At 33.3% G+C, this 20,957-nt stretch overlaps 1 long non-coding RNA gene across 1 annotated transcript in view; it reads right to left on the reverse strand.

Moving 5' to 3' along the window:
- LOC108729156 (uncharacterized) overlaps positions 1-20,957 on the reverse strand; it is a 108,543-nt gene that overhangs the window by 50,769 nt on the left and 36,817 nt on the right. The window contains exon 2 of the long non-coding RNA XR_001936920.1: positions 17,204-17,405. This is a non-coding gene — a long non-coding RNA (uncharacterized lncRNA). The remainder of the gene's footprint in view (positions 1-17,203; positions 17,406-20,957) is intronic.

Here is a 20,957-nt window from a genome sequence, read left to right on the forward strand (position 1 = left end):
ACAATTATATAAAATTATATATATTTTTATATAATTTTATATAATTATACAATATATAAAACATTTTTTCCCGGGAGTCCTACTCCGTACATAAAAAATTAATGAAATAACTTCGACTAAAATGGAATTCTGTATAAAAATTCAATAACCATCTTGTGTTGCGTATATTACGTAGCTAAATAAGTGCTGTTGTAAAAAAGTAATTTCAAACGCAAATGGGAATCCTGTTAAGTCATGCTTATCCGCAGAGCACAACCGAATAGAGAATAAATTATGTAAGCGTATAGTGACGCACGTCGTGAAAGCGCCAAACCGAAAGCTGAGCGAAGGGAAACGTCATTAAATTTGTAACAACTTCAACATCGTAAGCTGCGAATTGACCAATAATACAAAAATATACGTCCTAATGATTTTGTAACATACAGGCATCACGCAATCAGATATCAACAAAAACTCCCGAGGAAAAATCCAATGCTTGTCATCGTCGTCCACGTGGAATCAATTTCTATGTTATTTCCATTCACGACCACTGACCAGCCAAGGATCGTACAAGGTCGCATTGGCGGAAATTGCTCGAAGGCCGGTAACAGCCTCGGGATTCGATATAGAAACCCAAATTTCGCGCGTAGATGAATGCAAAACCCGACGCGTTCGAAAACATATAGCACAGGGGCCACCAGCGCTCGATTCGATTAGGGTACAAAGGGCGCCAGTTTGCGTGTTGAATTTCAGTTTTAAAAGCGAGCGACTGTGAGCAAACGAAATAGACAATAAAATATTTTTGACAAATAAAATGACTTCGAGGGGAAAAAAGAACGGCTTCGCGCTATGCATTCTGCGGACGTTCTGTCCGGCGAAACTAATTTCGTGTCCTCCGACGCGAACAATTGGCGAGGAAGCGGCTCGTCGGTTTATCGACTGTCATACACTTCAACGTCGAACAGTCGATACACTGCGACGGTGATGGGTACTTCATGATGCTACGCGAATATTGACTGCAGACATTTTCTGACGATCCTTTACATAGCATTCCATATACGGCGCAATGTCAAATTCGTGTCGCACAACAAAAGCCGTCATCAGTCACTTTGTATGGTGCATTATTTTCAGTGCTTTGTCTGATTCTAAACAAATTCGAGTATCTTTATTTATTTAAGTGCACTGTTCAGTGGAATTAAATGGCCGTTTCGAATCGGAATCAAAAGTGAAGTGATATTTGCCATCAATTCGAAATAGCTTTGATTTTATTAAAAAATATATTTTTAATAAATTTATATTTTCCATTGAAAAATGTGTATTTCGAAATTTTATATTAAAATATGCAATCTTGCCACTGCTTGCCTTCGCGACATTGCAATATGTTTTGTGTGTCAATCAGTAGGTACTTTTATATAGAAGTAATCAGAAGTGTAATTTATTTTCAAATGGAGAATATTAAATGCAAGTGAAAAAAAGTTAATTTCTAACGTATAAATGTTGAAAAAATTTGTCACAAGAATATTTCTATCGCAAAAATTTAGTCTTTAAAATATCGCAAATTTAACGTTGCATGTTACGGAATTTTGTTACGATAAAAATTATCAGAAATATTTGCATTCAATATCCATTTAACAAAGTTATGTTAAATTTAAAATGCATAAATAGTCATAAAAAATTATACATTATAAATATAAAACTGATATAATTATAGTAATATTATGTAGTCAAAATCATAGGATATAATGTATTAAATATTGAACAGTTATTATTAGATAATGTAGTAATAATGTGATAAACTGTGATAATTAGAAGAGCTGTGTATACAATGCGATAAGCCTATAATATTTATTTTAACTACAGAACAACAAGCATTGTTGACTGATAAAATTCAAGTTGATATGTGGCCAGTCATGATCAGATAATTTAGGTTAGCGAAAAAGAAACCATTTACACGGGCATCAAAGTCAAAACCGACTTGGTTCACTATAACTTGGAAAGAAACTTTCTAAGTACAATACCACGACATGCACATCCATCAAAATCCTGATTTTCTCTCGTTTGATGAATCACCTGATTGATATTGATTAAGCATTGGCCTGTGTCCATAGTAAACGATAAGGATGAATCATGCTTAATTCGGAGATTATATTAATAATTACCTGAATACGAAATGCATTAGCCAAAAAAAAATATTGCCGATACTTATTACCTAATGTGTGATTTATGGCAGGTAATTACGGTGCTTAGTTGATTTACGTCAGTCGCTTTAAAACGAGATTATATGGAATTACCATGATAATCAATCTCTCACAAAAGATAAATTCATGAATAATTAAATGTTTAAGTTGTGGTACAATTTCGGAAACTTTTTTGTGCAGTATCCATAATGTATTTGAATAATAATTAACTCAAAATTAAAAACACATGAAAAATATATTAGATTATTCTTAATTTCAAAATTCCCCCTGACGGGAGAAATTTCTTTCGTAAAGTGTTGATTTGATATCAATTAATAAATTGCGATATATTGCAACAAAATAAAATATAAAATATTTTATAAATATAGGAAATTTATGTGTATATAAAATTAATATAACTGATGTATATCAACTATCTCTCTTTAATTATTCTTTTACTGGTCCATCGACATTTTGACAGCTCTCTCCATTTCGATGCGTTCAATCTGCAGCTACGCGATAAGAAAGGGTTAATAAAACTGCCTCTGAATGTGTGCCAAGCTTGACACTTGGACACGTTCAGCTCGAAGATGGCGGACAGCGAATTTCCGGCCGAGCGGTCGAGCAGACCGCAAAATGTCGATTGGCTGCGTCGCGTAGAGTCCCATCAGAATTTCATTACGCGCATAAACCCCACGGTCAATTTCAAGCCATGCCTCTGGTACACCTCAAATGGCAACACGAATACATTGCACACCTCGAACGTTACGTTCGAGGTAATACCGATGCGTATCGAAGCGTCAATATTAATCCTCAGACGTGATACCCAATTTTCATCTTCTCTCCCTAAGTGACAGTAATGTATTGTAATGAAATGTGTTATATAAATTGTATTAATATATATCAATATGTTACAAATTATGCTCCAAGAGAGAATATATTGTAATTATAATTTAAAACAGTATACCATAAACAATAATATAAAATAATGTTAATGTGAAATTGAAATTAACAAAAAATTTAAAATTATAAACGATTTTAATTTTCTGTCTGAAAACCCTTGAAGTTTAATTCGTCAGATACTATTTAGGTAAGGGGATCTTAAAGCGAAGCTCGAACTCCGACGAAATCACCAGAGGTCGCTGTTTTTCCAGCGCATCGACATGTCTATATATATTACCACATCAATATCTCACGCAACCTATGATACACACAGTCGCATGTTCGTGTCAATTTTCGTACAACAAATTCGTCGCGATAAAGCGTCTAAATCTAATTCTAAGAACTCGACGTTATTTGTTCGTGCAAACTATGTGTTTATGGATTACTATTTCGTAAGTGCAGGTTGCAAAACTTTCGTATCAAGCAAATGTTGTTACGACTTGACAACTTGAGACGCCATGTTATACTAAGAAAAGATAAAAAATATGTCAATTTCGAAATTTTTGGTCGTTCTCGGCATAAACTCCACCTCACAAACACATATTAATGAGTATACTTTAATCCTGGAAAAGGATTTTCAAATCTGTAAAAGAGAAAAAGTATTTGTTATACAAAAATTATATGATTTAGTCGATAATACAGACGGCTTTAGGATCTTAAATGATAATAAAGCATCCGATATAGTACTCGCAATCTCAACGGACAGAAAAAATTAATGTTCGAAATGAAGTATACCCACGAGGCAATTACATTCCTGATGCACTATTAAATTTTCACATTACCTGTGGATTATACACGATCGGCTTTTATGTTGTTTGTAAAGTATAAACGTGCGATATGTGTGTGATGAAATAAAATAGAAATCGCGGTAAAAAAGACTATTTATAAAACCATGTGCGCAATACGGAAATACTCGTTAGCAATCAGATCGTTTTGATTCTCTGATGCTAAAAGTACGTCAAAGTGTCAAAGCGGTTTAGTAATATGTTCGATATGGTAAAATCAATGGTTCATCATTTGACGTTTCCTGCAAATATCAAACGACGTGAATGTATTAACACGCACAATTACGAATAGATAAACACGTCACGTTTTACCGCACAAACGCTGTTTCCATGCTGTTTCAGTGCGATTGAGTGGTTCCAAAATACTATACCACCGATTTCTCTTGTTTAGCCATACCATAAAATTAATATAACAATTCATTGCAAAATGATGAAAAAAGTAGAAAGTAAATCATATGCAGTATTTTATCACGTATTTTATTGTAATGCGCAGTTGGAATATTAGTTTGAATTCAGGCCAATCAGGGATTATAAGAAAAATTTATAAAAGAGAACTATATTAAAATTATATTCTATTTTATATTAAAATTATATATTTTACATTAATATTGTAAATTATTGTGCATGTACAACATATAAATAATGTGTTATAATCATCGATGTTTTATGAATGCATTTCACCCAATTCTTTTCTTTTGAGTTAAAGCAAACTAAACATGTATAATTGAAGGTTTACAATTTAAAAAGTGCTAAATTATACAAAAAGAAAATAATATGAATCACATTTACTATTTAATATATTCATATTCACAGCTTTCGATCTCAATATAAAAAAAAATTCGGAATCTTTTAAATAATCGCGTATACAATAAAAATAAAATACTTTTCTGCTAAGAGAAAATAATATTTAAAACATTTGTGTTAATAATTTCTGATCTCCTGCCTATAAAATTTGTTTTAAATTACAATTTAAAATTGCTATTCGATCTTTAAATCTCTTTCTTCCTGAAGATACAAATTATTCGCGGCTAAAAGTATTATTTGCAAGAAACATTCTCGTGTTATCTTCCTACGCGAAGCTGTTTTGATATCGAATAATGCTGTAAGTTAGAATCGACCACGACCGAAAGCTTCCTCTCAACAAGAGTCTTCGTTCAGCCAAGTAAAGACCTACTCTTTATGCAATCAGGTTACCACAGTCGAGGATGCATCGACTATTACCACAAAACAAAACTAAGTTTGGCTACCGTCTAGCTCCTCGTTACACTTATTCAACCGGAATGCTGTCGTAATTAACCATTAAAAAGTTTTGCAAGTGCTGAGAGAGCTAAAACGAAAACTGGTCTCTACTTTTTGACAGGAAAACGCCAGAAGAGAAGTTGCAATCGGATGTTCTCGGTAATTAAACCGATTAAATGTGGCAGAAATTTAAAACCAAATTAAAAAGATCTCAATGAAGAAAATAAAAAGCACTTCAATCCTATTACCAAACTCTATTAGGTATCTGACAAAATGTGTATGATATACATATATGCAGGAAAAAATTACGTTCTTTAACTGGAAATTTTTAATTTCCTTACAAAAATATTTTGAATTCGGAGAAGAGAGAGAGCGCGTTTGAATTAATTTTCTCTTGTTAATAACTACCATTCCACGTAATTAATAATGAACCGTAATTCAAAATTCTATCTATCTCGTAGAATAGTATAATGATAACTGCTAAATGTGCTATTTAGATGTAATACACTTCAAAGGCGATGAAGACGATGTTACTGCACTATTACATGCGCAATGCTTGCATGGGATTAACATATTTACCAGAATCTACCAAATATATGTATACTGAATATATCCTATTTCTACCATTAGGCAGAAATAGGAAATGCTGGATTACTGTAATGGTTTACCATCGCCGAAGGTGGTTGTGCTTCGCTCTCGAGTTTCTAATTTCTAATTACTTCCACGGATAAACGGAGACGCGGATATTTACTCGCGATACACACCGATTGCGTGATCAGTCCGTGTTCAAATCCGCAATCGAGACTGGCGGATGATACGTGCCAATTATCTCAAGTGACCAATAAATTCGGCCACCCACACCTTGTCACATACGATCCAGCTTGTGGCTGATCGAACGGCCGGCTGGGCTGGCTGCATTGCCTACGATAGTGCAGCTCCGAGGTAACATTGTTTATCGCCCTAACGGCGCGAAGTTAGATTAGTTCGGTATTAACGACACCGAACGCGCAGCCAGTCGCGAGGGAATTGCATCCTCTCGCGACGATTCCCCGGGTAACGATTCAATGTACCCGGCTCTCTGCCATATATAAACGGCCGTATTAACGGCGCATCGAATGGATGCTCCCACCATCGCTTCCGGTTTTTCCCTCTGGAGTATTATCCACTTGAGCCCCCGCAATCTCTCTCCGAAGCTTGATCGACTAATGGATGAAGATGATGGGAAACTGAATATAAGAAGTAAATTCAATTTACAGTATCGCGATAACTCCAGGGACTAATTTTTTAATCCCCAAATTAAAAATCCTTTGTTGCTCATCATGTAAAAACGGTATAAAAATAACTGGCTTTTGCTTCAAAGGAGCTTTACGGTTTACGGGTTATTTCCATGGATACCTCGTTAAATGCTAACGTTTTGTGAATATATTGCAATTTACTTCATTAGAGCGAGAAGCTACCTGATACTATGAGCCGCTTCTCAGTCTCTTCAATAATTAGCTTTCTTTCAATATCTCGATGAGAAAGATAATTAAAAATATATTGAACTTAAAATGCTGCGGCAATCGCGGTAATATTTAACATTAATAATAATCTATCGTATATGAGTCATATGTCCAACAAGGACCACACATTTAATGGACACAAACGTTCTATTAAATCGGTAGCATATATATGGACGCACAATAGAAAACAATTATTCATCTATATCGTGCTGTGTACGCATGCATCTGATGCATCGCCCACCGGTCCAATCCGAAGATGATTCGATTATAATTAAATGCCGACTTTCATAATCGCTCGCTCGCGCAGGACATCGGAAATAGCGACGAGCGTGATAGTTACGGTTACCGCGAGTTACCGTATGTCACGCGATCAATTCACCTCGCAAACAACTCCTGACGCCGATGTACAATTTCATTTGGCCAACGTGTTTTACACCTATTACCGTTTACAGCCTCCCCGACTGTCGCGTGTGTGATTGTTGCTTACTCACCGTCGTGATTCACGTAACGTAGAAGCAATTGAAAAATTTCAAATAATAATAGTAATAAAAGAAATTGCCGCGAGCGAATACAAAGCGAAAATTAAAAAAATTGTTTTCTTTTAAATCACAATAGTAGAACAAATAAACAATGAATTAACATGTGCAGACAAAAAAATTAAGGTACATCGTGAAATACAATGTCCGATTAGATAAATTTAAGATAAGTTATCAACAATTAACATACACCATTTAATACGGAGATAATCATTCGTGAGTGTCTTTAACAAGAGAGAAATGTTTGACAAATATGGATCACAGTTTCTCGATGAGACTTCGAAGCACGATGCAGCTAAAACATGTTAGTGTAAATCTACGGACAAACTGTTACCATCTCCAGATTCCCGAGCAGAGCATCAGAGAGAGGCCTCTAATTACTGTGAAGATTAAGCGTGATGCTACGATCTATCTATTCCAAGCCAAGTAAGAAATTTACAACGTTGGTACTCGCAAATTCCTACAAATCTCATAATTAAAGCCACTTGGCAGATTGCCGTGCTTCGAGCATTCATAAGTCTCGCAATTTACAAGATCAAGTTGGAGCAAAACAAACAATCTAGTATCACACTCGAGATCTAAATTACATTTGGTTTGAAAACACAGCGAGTCATCTTTGAAAAGAACAACAGGTGATTCTACACGTCTTTAAAATAATATTTAAACAACACATTCGCTAAAATTAATAATGAATTATCTTTTGCTTATAAAATTTATTAACATCTATATCTACTGGCTACTTTTTTTACGTTCATCGCTGAAAATATCTACTTAGTGCTTTTATTTTTTATAATTTCGGTTAATTACTGATGTCAACTAGAAGCATAGCAAACTGTAATCATGTATGATTCTATTTACTTAGTTCAAATACATTTCCAAAGTCTAACAAACTTCTCTTCACTGACATTCTGTACACCAAATTCACGCATTAAATGCTAATATATTAGAAGCTCAGGAAACTCTAGCATCGACAAGTTTTGCAATGCTCTCGGCGCATCCACTATCCAGTATGAAAATCCCTCCGCGGACTCCGCGAAAACGTGAGTGAACTACCAAGATCCCAAAGAAAGACCGGAGAATCTAGCAAGCAAAGATTTTGTAGGATCGCATTGTCAGATAGCCTGTACTTACAGTGCAGCGCAATTATGAGACTCAAGAGAGACTTTACGAACACCTAATACCTCGTTTCGGAATGTCCGAACCATTTGCTAAGCCAACATGAGGTGAGGATATCTCACTCCCGTGAGAAAGCCATCTAATATCCTCATTCTGTCCCCATTTCATTCATTCGCGAAATGTATCCGTTTATTTCTCTTTGGATTTTCACTGCAATATATTGAATCCGTTCGTGTTCAATTAACAAACATATAAAAACAGAACATGCAATTCTCTGTATACAAAATATCGAAATATTTTTTTCGTTAGAACTGCGCTAAAAGAAATATTAAATTTTAAATAAATCATTTGTTTGAATATAGTGCCAACTAAATATTTACTAAATACAAAGATATATTTATTTGGTATAAGAACCATTTATTTGATTTTACTGTCATTTCGTTTTATTAAGTACATATTTACTTGCTGCAAGTAAATGTTTAGTCGGCACTATTCAAATAAATATTTATTAAAATTTAGTACATTTTTTCTCAGTGTAGAAATATAAAACAAGGATTTTAAAGATATTTGGTTTCAGTGCATCAAAGTGATGTTATTGCATTTATTGGTATAAAGTGCATTGCTGTAGAGTAACTTTACCAAATTTCGCACCTGCATTCAGAAAAAAAGATTCGGTTATCTTTTTATAAATAATGTATACGTGCGTGGGAAAAAAAATAATTTTTTATCGTTCATGCATATTCGCCATTCGGTTTGACCCTCTAATTTTTTTATTGAAAACGCATGGGTCAAATACGCAGATTCGTTGAATATTGTATTCCGGACATGACAGCGGAGATCGAGTGAATCTACGGAAGGCGCAAAATCGATTCCATTCTATAAATCTGCGACGCGATCCTAAATTTGTCCGCGACGTCGTTCCGGTCGGCTCGCATTTGGCTCACGATCGCTCTGCGGACCCAGCGACAAATCGATCATATTAGGCTGCACCATCGTCAACGAACAATGAGCGATCGGGCGTTAATGCCACGATTTGCAGTCGCGCGAAGACACCGCCTGCACTCGATAGAATATCAAGTAGGCTACTGTCTGCATACGGTTTGACGCAGTCTCTTTAAAACCCGCCCTTTATACTAGCCACTGTCCGTGACTTCAATTTTTCCGCCACAATACGCCTTTTACATAAAAGCTACCAAATTATATTTTTAAAATTGAAGATCCTTCAAAAAAGTACTAAAATATTCGAGTTAATATATATTATATATATATATATATAGTTTTTTAAATATTTTTTAATATTTTGAGCTATTATTTTTTGTATATGTTTCTTAATAAATAAATCGCTAAAGTGTATAAAAATTTTTAAATTGATGCAGTTTGATGGTAAATTTCTGTGATAAAATTTGATAAAATCACAAATTTCCATTGATATTGGTTTTCAATACCAAGCCTTCTCTGACTATCGTGGAAATCATTTAAACTCGATAGAGCGAATTCATATAACATCCGCCACACACAGACAGAATATCGCCAACAGCATCGGCTTAATGAATTCCTTGTACGGACGATAATCGCGGCAATTAGATAAACGCATGCACGATCAGACTTCGAGCAAAAGGATCGTCGTCGGTGGTCCCGTCGCGGTCGCGCTTACAAATCCTCCTTAGATCCTTAGCGGAAAGCTCGCTATGCCGGACATTACTCATTGGTCGACGACGACGACGAATGCTGTTAAAAGACGCGAGCCACCAACATCGAACCACGTGATGAACCGTAAGTCGACGTTGTCACGTTCTTGTCTCGAGAAAATAAAGAAAAATCGCCGGCGAACTGGGTCCACAATTCCGAGAACATAAATCGCGAATGTATTAATCTCTAATGTGACACGTAACTCAAAAAAATTAAACTTAAGTTTCTTCGATACTTTCGAATGTCGACTTTACGGTAGAAACAAATCACGATAATTAAAAGTTGATTTTATACCACACACAATTACGTTGCCAACAAAAACATGAAGTTGTTCTAAACTACGCAACTAGCGGGAAAAAATAGCAAAAAATTAAGAATCTCAGAATTTATTTTAGTCCTCTCTTAATTACAATTATAAATTTTTTCAATTAGTAATATTATTTTATTGCTTCTTCTTTTATTGTTGATATTTAACAATATGCATTTGTTATAGGTAAACAAATTTTTTTAAATATTCCATTTTTTATATTTAGTCGTTCAATATAAAGTTCATGAGAGAGGAAGTCATTTTCATTAAACTAGACGATATTGTCGGCAAAATGAAGAAACAACGCTTTATATTTGCTTCCACCTGCTGGTCGGGATTATTAGCAGAGAGGTAATTGAGTTTGTGAAAGAGAAAACGCGAGAAAAATCAGCACAACCTTTGTTTCTTGAATTCATAGCTTGCATAACTGCGTAATAAAGCATCGAGCATAATAGGCAGTAAACGATTAAATTTAATATTGAAGAACATAAGGATTTATCTTTAATTTAATGATTGATATTTTGTTATCTAAAGAGTCTCATAGAACGCATAAAAATAGTACGTTTAATTAAACAAAATCTATTAAAACAGTGTGTATACTTTTTCGAAACAATATTTTTTAAATCAGCGTTACGCTAAAACAGCCGATTTTTAATCCAATCTATATGATGGCCTTTCAATTGAAGTGACTTGACCATTTCAAATTCAATTTAATTAAAATCTTTTCGTACAAAATTTACACGACTCGAATCCCATACGAATCGCAAACATTAAACACGCGCGAGCATGACCGACGAAATTATATCGTATCGGTTAGAAACGGTATTCAACGATTATTCGCACTACCGACGCGAATGAAACGAGTGAAGACTCCTGATGTATTTCCCACACTGCCTTAATCACACACTTATTTGCCTATGAACGACGTAGTATGCGTTTCTCATTTGCATGTACGCATCAACACACAGCACGAATTGCCTTGACGATTGCTTAACGTCGCATTTAGCGTAAACACTTACTGCATTGCCGTACGCGCGTGAAACAATTACATACGCACGTGGCCTCTAAATTAAATGAATTTTCAAAAAATTTAAATACGATGTAAAACAGAATCAATAATAATAGCGACAATTTTTTATAAAATTTTTATAAAAAGCTTTATCTGTAATTAATTAACAATTTTATACAATGAGAATATTGTAAACAAATAAATTCCTAAACAAATAAGAGATTCGCGTGATCTTAGAAATTAAATTTCTCTACTGTACGAATACTTTTTGTACCAATAGATAATAAAACTTTTCATTTTCGCTTATTTTTAAGATAACATATATTGTAATTATTTCACATTTTTTCAGTTAAAATAATTTTGAGAAATATATCATTTATTTTATTTTTTTTACTATAAATTACTAGTTAATGTTAATTTTTTTAAATAAAGTTTTTTTTAAGATATCTCTTTTTAAATAACAGTAAATGCAAAAAGTATAAACATTTTTTGCATTTACTGTTATTTAAAAAAAACGAATCTCAACATAGTTTATAACAAGCAAGATCATAACTAGCAATCATCTATTTCGAATAAAATTAAGATCAAATCTGATTAAAGCGTTGCATGATGATAGAATTTTAGATCTGATAATCGGAACTTTACAAATATTACAGATCTAATCTCTTTAATTCTAGGAAAACGTACGGTTTGCAATGATATCGAATTTTGTACTTGAAATTATTGTTGCTATGATATTGCAAGTTATTTTTACAATTCTACGAAGAACAAGACACAAAATTTTATATTCTCTAGGACATTTACCTGTATGATGCGTATATACGATGTTACTCCGTTGCACTCAGTCGCTTTACGCAACACTTACTCGTGAAAACGCAGTTAAATACGATCGCGAGGCACTTTGCACGGCACTCCCAATGTTAAACGTGACATGCAACTGCATAGAATATACGACATCGTGCGAAAAATATACACGAAATACTGTTATTAAAACTATATTTCCATACTTTAGTTTTAGTTATTTCATCCGACGATTCGTATGCTGTGCTCCGCGCTTCCCGTTCAAAAAAGGAGAGGAACGAATTATTATACACAAATTAAAAAGTTCAAGACGCGCGTTGTGTAAATTCAAGCAACGTTACCGAAGTAATCATCCATCGTGATGAAATAATATTTTACAATTCCCGTCCCTCGCTCCCCTCTTTCGTCTTAAATGATTAGACCGCGCGAAATATCAGCTTCGATAATCAATCTGTCATCCTATGAGTTTTACTTTGTCGATCGCGCAAGCTTATCAATCGCGTGCTGATAATTAATCGTTCATTGCAATAATCATAGCGACAGATCGCGCTTGATGTATCCCAATAACATTTGTCACGCTCGTGTTCCGAAGGGTAATGCGACCTACGCAATGCCTCGCGCCATTGTGTACCTCTCCTTGAGTCACGCCGCACGGATAACAAAGCAATGTAAACAACGCTGACCACACCGAGTGTCCAACGTACGTTTAGACAAAATACCGTTCCATGTAATGTTTAACATATCCTGTAATATAACATACGGCAAATATTTTTTTGTTTCGTGATACGCGCATCCGGAGCGGAATAATAAACTACCTCTTCCGCGCAAAATGAAGATAAACTTTGTTCTTCAAATTTAAAATTGAAAAATATTTTTTTCAGCAGAATAATTAATTACTCAAGTTGTAAAAATTAATAATAAATGACTGATAGATGAATATGGAATTAATAGAATTAAATATTAATTTATATATTAACAAGCATAAGTACGTCAACTTCATTTTTGATCGTTTATGCCTATCTTAAACTATGACCTCGATATTTTCAGGTTGAAATTTACAGCTCCAATTAATCTCCAGAATATGTGATTGAAGTACGATACTTCAAAGTGGCATATATGAATCTTTCAGAAAATATATTTTATTCTAAGCTCATTAGTAAATTAGTCAAGGGGACGCAGCGAAATTATTTATTCTTAGTAAACTTTACGTTTATATCGAAGATAAAAATGATTTTCTTACTTCCACGATATAAAACTCTCACGAGCGATCAATTTTGCCTACTTCTTGTTCTATTCGATTCTAGAAAACAATTGGCGATAGAAGAGTAACAGCAGCGTATATAAAATCTCATAAGTTTCCAGGAGATTGCAATTGTCCAATTTAGTTACATCAATCGGATAAAACCGATACGCTACAGCACACGCACACACGCACACACACACGTACACATACAGTTGATATATTGATATCTTATAATATATATTATATATATGCATATTATACATGTATATTACGAAGCTTTATATAATTTAAAATAAAACCGCGAAACTTAAATGGATGAAACCACAGAGAGGAAACTGTCTCACAACATAAGCTCTTTAAAAATGACTTGCGTCGTTTTACATGCATTTTTACATGAGTGAATGTATGTGCACGGATATATGTACTGAGACAAAGCAAACCATGCAAGCAAAGAGAAAAGTTCAAGATGGAGGAAGTTTTCCTCCTGTCGCTCTCTTAGCATTCAATTACCGTATATAGAGTGAGCTTTTTTATCTAAAAAGAAAATTTAGGAAAATCCATCTTATTAAAGAGAGAGAGAGAGAGAGAGAGAGAGAGAGAGAGATAAATTATTTCATTTTAACAATTTTTTTCAGTAAAAATTTAAGTTCCTAACTTTAATTGAAACTGTTTAATCAAATTTTTTATCAGAATATTTAATATTCTGCTATAATATCCAGTGAACTTTCTTTAGTAACATTTGATGTTAAGCTTGAGTACTAATTGTAAGTTTAAGTATTAAAAATGCAACATAGATTCCGTATATATTTTCCTAAATATTTCTTAAAAGAAATTGATTTAATGTTATAATATTTAAATATTAACATTTTGCTTAAGTTCCTAATATAAAATATTAAAAATCATTTACATTTTTAATTTAAATATTTAATTAAATTAAATAATTAACTAGTTCTAGTTTATAGCCAGTCCTATATAACTAAACCAGAAATTAAAAAATAAAAACAAAATTTAAATTGAAAGACAAGAACAGCCGTAACGTAAAAGCTTTCTCTTCTCTATAACATTAAGAGGATATTATCTGTCTGCATTGTCTGATAATAGGAGTATAAATTGCAGAAGGTGATTGAATTTCTGACAGAGAAATCTATAATAAAGAATAGAAGATAACGTAACCAAAGTAGGAACATTGCGAACGTTGCCACGAATGTAACAAAAGGACACCAGTAATGAATCGGTAGATTGTCAGTAAAGGATATCCCTGAAGTCTCCCTTTCGAACGTGTTAATGAGGATTTAATTTACTTGACAGTAGCTAGGTATCAATTAACAGAGAAAAAGCCCCGCAGGCTTTTTACATCGCCGATTGGAACGATCTCGCTTTATTTCAATGGACAATCATAATTGAAAGCAGAACATTTCAAACGCGTTAAGTGTCATAAAGCTGTTTTTCTTTAACATTGGAAAAATGTCGCGTCTGTGATTTTTACTTATTACGAGCACACCTTGTTGCCACAATCTCTGGTTCTCCAATAAACTATTTGATTGTTTCAATTATAAAAGATAAAAAAAATATTTTTCCAATAAAAAGCAACTCCAACATAATTTAAATGCTAGAAATTTATATAAGATTTTCCGAAAACTTCACATTCACATAATATTAGGTATAATTTACAAAATATTATCCTAATATTAAAGGATAAGAAAAATAAGAATGTCTTTTCGAATCTAAGATACCGTATTTTTGAAAAGAGATGAGGCGCGAACGATACATAAACATATTCATGACTCGAATATTTCACAAATCCGCAATTTTACCCCAATCATAAGGCAACAAATATTCCCTCGCCCGCTCACCTCCACATAGAAAATCCTAATAAGAAATTGTAAATATTGCAGCTTGAGCGATTTAAAATGCATTACTTATCAACTATGCAGAAGCAAAATATGGTGACACCTTGAAACAGCAAGTAGGTATGCAGACTTTGAGTCGTCATGATAAAAACTAAGAAAAAAAACTTAATCACGCCGTCTCATGCAACAAGAAATTATTGATCTCTAATAATTATTTATGTAATATATTACCCACGCGCCGTACACTTGTCGTGATGCAACTAATTTACATTATACAGTCAATTATAGTCAATTTTCATTCGTCAGTAAACAAAGTATACTACATATATTCCAGCGATAATGATAAACTCGGCAGTTATTATAATGTACGCAATTTAGTGCAATATCTAAGAACAGAATGTCTCATTAATTGATGTGTCAGCGAGAAAGTAAAGAAGTCAAATTCTATCAAAAGTATATATGTATGAATGAAATATACCTACTAAAGTTTAGTTTTTTTCTAGTCTCTTTCCGCATTGACGATAACATCGTATTATTTTCGAAATGACAATAATTTTAACAAATTGCGAAAAACGAAGGAAATTACGAATATTTACTAACTTTATCGCAAAGTAATAATAAAAACATTTTACGATGTCTAGTATGTCACATTAAGTCGCAAAATTCTTCAAGATAAAGAACAACGATTAAGGTATGAGTGTTCACTTGTCTGGGGTCACTTTACTGCTTTTAAGGACAATACAATTAACTAAAAGTCATATCGCAATATATTCTTAAAAGCTATTTTGTCAACGTCACGCCTAGCGTTAAAAATATAAATTTTCAAAAATATGACTTTCAAAATATGACTCAAATTTATTAAATATTGTATTTCCAACAGTTTATTCGCTAATAAATCTTAAATAAATCAAAGCAACTTTTTGAAACAATTAAAATAAAACGTAATTAACTAAATATTATTTTCTTATATACACGAATAAATGTTTATCTATTATAATATGTAGACAGTTTAATAAGTCAGTAACTTTTTAAAAGGTGACTATGTTGAGAAATAAATGGAATTTTAATTAAAAAAAAGTAAAAAACAGTCACTTATCAAACTATTTACATAAATTATTATTCGTCATTCAACATAATTATTTAATATTATTGTACTAATATTAGATATCACGTTGTATTTCAACTACAGTGATGAATCTACGCGGAGTTTGGTTAAATAAATTAATTTGATTAAATTAATTAAATTTCTCAAATCATGACGATTGTGTTGTCACTTCATCACGTTTCTCGTATATCTTCCTAATCAGTAACTATAACTCGCGGTCTGATGAAGATCTTCCTTCGTCCTTTCTCACAGAGAGTATATGAGGTACTTTTCTTTTTGCGCGAAAACTATTTTTAGATCAACGGAGAGCTCTCCATTTGGCTCAGCGACACTTCTACGAGGAACTAAGGGAGCTGGTAAATACCGGAATGTACCGCGTGCCACCCCGTATAAATCCCGCGGGTGCAATCTTGTGGAAGTAGTCCATTATGGTGGAACGAACAGCGGACTCACCGGGATAACTCCGAGAAATCTCTTGGAGCTTACTTAAAGCGAAAACACGCTCATCCCACGAACCAATTGAATAACAGGTGATAATAATTTTGAAATTTAAATACCCTACAATAAATGGACAATTGGACGGCAAGCTACGCGAATATTAATATATTCCGTATTTATTCGTCAAAAATTATTTTTTCTTCTTTTCGCGTACAAAATAATCTGTACCCAAAATTTTCCTTTTTTACGACAAGATCATCTCGAAGAAAAAAACATGAGATGTGCTTAAATCAAGAAACGCTTATATCAAATTATTACTCGAAACTGAAGGAACAAAAAAGTAATTAATTTTGTTATTGGAAAATATTACGGTATCACGCACGCTCTGTAATATGCTCTTTCAATTGTATTTCATACAACTCTCAGATATACAATCAAATTGTCCATGAAAGAGTAATAACAACGCTAAACATAAAAGGACTTACGTTTATCTCCGCCTTTTATTTCTTTGGGTTCTTATGCGTCTCTTCTTCAAAGACTTCTCTCTCTTTTTTTCCTTTTCTCCTCGAAGAAATTTCCAAGACCAGTAATCTTCGCACAAATCCAAACAGCACAGCGTTCTCAGTTCAAGCTACAAAATTTGTTCTGTACTCGTCAAACAGAAGACCATGACTCCTGAACGATGATCTAAAAAAATAAACCAACCGCAATCAGAGATTAGATTAGATTAGATTATGAAACATCTCGGAAATATTATTTATCTGTAGTGTATAATAGCTGATGAAAAAATGTGTCTTAAGTACAACATAAATTTTGATAACAAAGTCTGTCGAATAGGTCTGATTTATCCGATAAATCTTGTGTACGATTTTTTGCTAGATCTTTTATATTCATATGAAGAATAAATATATGAAAATGTGTATGCACAATAAAAAAGAATTTATCAAATTGTTATAGTACATTAAAAGTTGCAAAATATGATTATTCTAAATATACAGTTTACATAGCATATCAACTTTGATTCTGTTGAAATAATTAATATCTATTTTATCGTTTTCTTCTATTAAACAACAGCTGGATGGAAAAACGAAAGATTGAATATCTATAGCTCTACCCACCATTGAATGGTTTGGGATGATTTTAAATAGATAAATTTCCGAAGCAATATCTCTCCATTGTAAAATATTTAGTAATTAAAATCGTAGTTTCCTTTTCTATCAGCAATACATACATACACATATACACAAAGTTATCACAAAATTCAAACAAATTTTGAAAATTTTTAAATTTGTATTTAAACAAAATTATATAAACTGTAAATACTAATCTTAAAATAATGATTCGAAGGCACACGAATGAAATGGCCACTGCAGCAAATTGATACCCCTTTTTTAGATATACTCTCTGATGACAAAAAGCTCTTTACTCATTGTCAGTATGCAGTCAATTTGAAGTGAGGAAATGGGAATTAAACGACAGATCCGGCGGCGTATTTAATGCAATGCGTAAGAGGACTAATGCGCACAGATTTACTGAACGTCGTCACGTAGTCTTCCGCACGCATTCAAGTGCGCGGCGAAACAAGTTAATTAAGAGGACCACCCACGGTAGTGTCTCCGTTTCTCGACGAGATTGGCAACGTGCCAAGTCGGTACTCGAGAGTCGATTTTCCGCTTTCGTATCGTCTTCAAACGCCTCAACGCCGATACTTCTCTCGGAATCGAGCAGCGATTTTCTTCTCTTTTTATAAGAAAGTTACAAAGTACATTTTCATTTCAATTGATTAATTTGACAGACAAGTCGAACGATTCGAATCTGATAGATTTCTTGAAATAAAATATAGAGAAAAAGATAAGAGATTTGCGGAACATAACCTTCGCGAATATAATTTTAACTATATAGACTAACAACTATGGGTGCGTTCCGAGTTACGCATGAAGCGCATGATGCATCATTTGTCTTTGTTGTTTACCAATTAATAAAGAAGAATAAAACGATACATCGTGCACTTCATGCGTAACTCGGAACGCACCTTCTATTGTATAAGAAAATAACATTTTTCTCTTTATTATTAAATCATATAAATTACTTAATTGTTTTTTAATCGATAAATAATTTTTCATTATTATTAAATGAAGAAGTAAAGATGCAAAATATGTAATTTATAAAAATATTCTTTACAAAAAAAATATATTTACGTGCATTTCACAATTGCATAGAATTATAGAACACCACATAATAATCACGTTCTAAATTAATATTGCAAAGAAAGTCAAAGAAAAAAAGTCGAAATCACATCTTGACGTCTTAATTGTCTTATAAATTCTTCCATTATTATTTCATATTCCGCCTCTTCTTATTACGTCTTCCTATCTTCTTTATTATTCTTCGTTATGCATCCGCAAACGCACAATGCGATTTCAAGCTTGACCTGAACTTTACGGGGAACAGCTCTTGCGCTAACTTTGTCAGGCTCTACCCAATTACGTAACCGACAAGAACTTCGATATGACCAACGAACCAACGGTGGTTTCTCGCTGTTTAGCGTCCGTAATAGAACTTAATACTATATTTTACGAGCTCGTAAAGCAAACGATTAAGATCACCACGGACCGTCATCGATGCTATTCGCTCGTCCTGTAACTGTATGTCGTAAAATTGGTAGCAAATTAAATGTTGTTCTCCAAAGGTTCTTTCCGTACTTTAATGCCACTGTTTATTGCACATGGAACCATCAAAATGTCCATTCAATTACAGATTTTAACTTGAAACTGCAGCTTTTATAGAGAGCATAAAGAATTAAAGTAAAATAAACTCTTTCATCATAGAGAATCTCAATTTTTGTACATTAACTCTCTTGCAAATTAAATCTTAAATTAAATTTCAGTGTTAAAATTTACTTAACTTTATAGTAAATAAACTCTTGATATAATCCGTCAATATACAGTTATACTGTTACAACGTGATCCCTTTCCGTTCGCTTACACCGTTTAGTTATAATCACACCATTTCCTTATCCAAGTTACAGAGTTAATACGTCGAAGTAACAACTTTCGCGACAACAATAACTATGGAACGGGTTCTCATTATACCGAGACTAGATTAGCACGGCAGTTCATTAAGTTTGCGAGCTATGTAGGATCCGGGACGATAAATATTTACGTACTGCCGAATGTGGGTTACGTTTGCATATCGCACCCGTGGAAGGATATTAAGAGCCGTTACGAATACTATGGATCGAGAACGACAGGGATACTACGCAGTCCCGATAAGGGACTTACTTCCTTCGACTCACGCATCACGAGTTATCCGTTTTTATCATTTTGCCTTTAGCTATCAGCTCCCATTAACCCATGTTACAAACCCACATCCGTTTGTCTTACATGACATTATTATTATTTACTTATTCAAATATTCATTACTGTCGATGTGTGTTCCAACATATCAAATTTGTTTCATCAAAAATTCACTTTTTTCTTAAAATTATCCTTTAATTATTCTTTATAACTCTATGGCCGGTATTCATAGTCGCGATTCTTACATTTAATACTGTCTTAAGTACAGTTTTAAAATGTCATGAACCAATCAGAGAGATGTATTATCTTTGCTGGTATACACAGTCGATTTTATATTTAAGACTGTCTTAAGGACAGTCTTAAGATGTCATGAATCAATCAGGGAGCATCTTAAGACATTACTTAAGACGGTCTTAAAATAAGGATAGACTATGAATATCGAGCCCTGAGACATCACTTAAAATCTTGAAATAAGAATGGATACAAGGACAGTTTGTAAAGCCCGTGCAAAGTTTAAAATATGGCACCACCAGTACGTATCAAAATTATTTTTAGTATCCGGCAACTCTTGGAGGATCACACACCAAATTTCAGTGAGATAGATCCATTACTCTGTGTTTGGCATTTATTTGAATCGATCAAGTACTGTGATTTGTGAAAAATGAATAAGAAAGAATTTCGTGTAGTATGACCACAAAATTTTTCGATTTATGCTTGAAGTCCAAATTTAGAGAATATGTAGGATGCGAAAGGACTTCGTACATTAAACAATTTTATGATCACACTATACACGAAATTCTTTTTTATTCATTTTTCGCAAATGACGGTACTTGATCGATTCAAATAAACGCCAAACACAGAGTAGTAGATCTATCTTACTGAAATTTGGTGTGTGATCATCCTCCACACTCAGAGAAAAAAGTCGTATCAGTAACTATAAATT

Source organism: Mycetomoellerius zeteki, unplaced genomic scaffold (assembly GCF_001594055.1).
Source record: "Mycetomoellerius zeteki isolate Tzet28-1 unplaced genomic scaffold, Tzet1.0 scaffold701, whole genome shotgun sequence".
In the NCBI taxonomy this organism is placed as follows: domain Eukaryota; kingdom Metazoa; phylum Arthropoda; class Insecta; order Hymenoptera; family Formicidae; genus Mycetomoellerius; species Mycetomoellerius zeteki.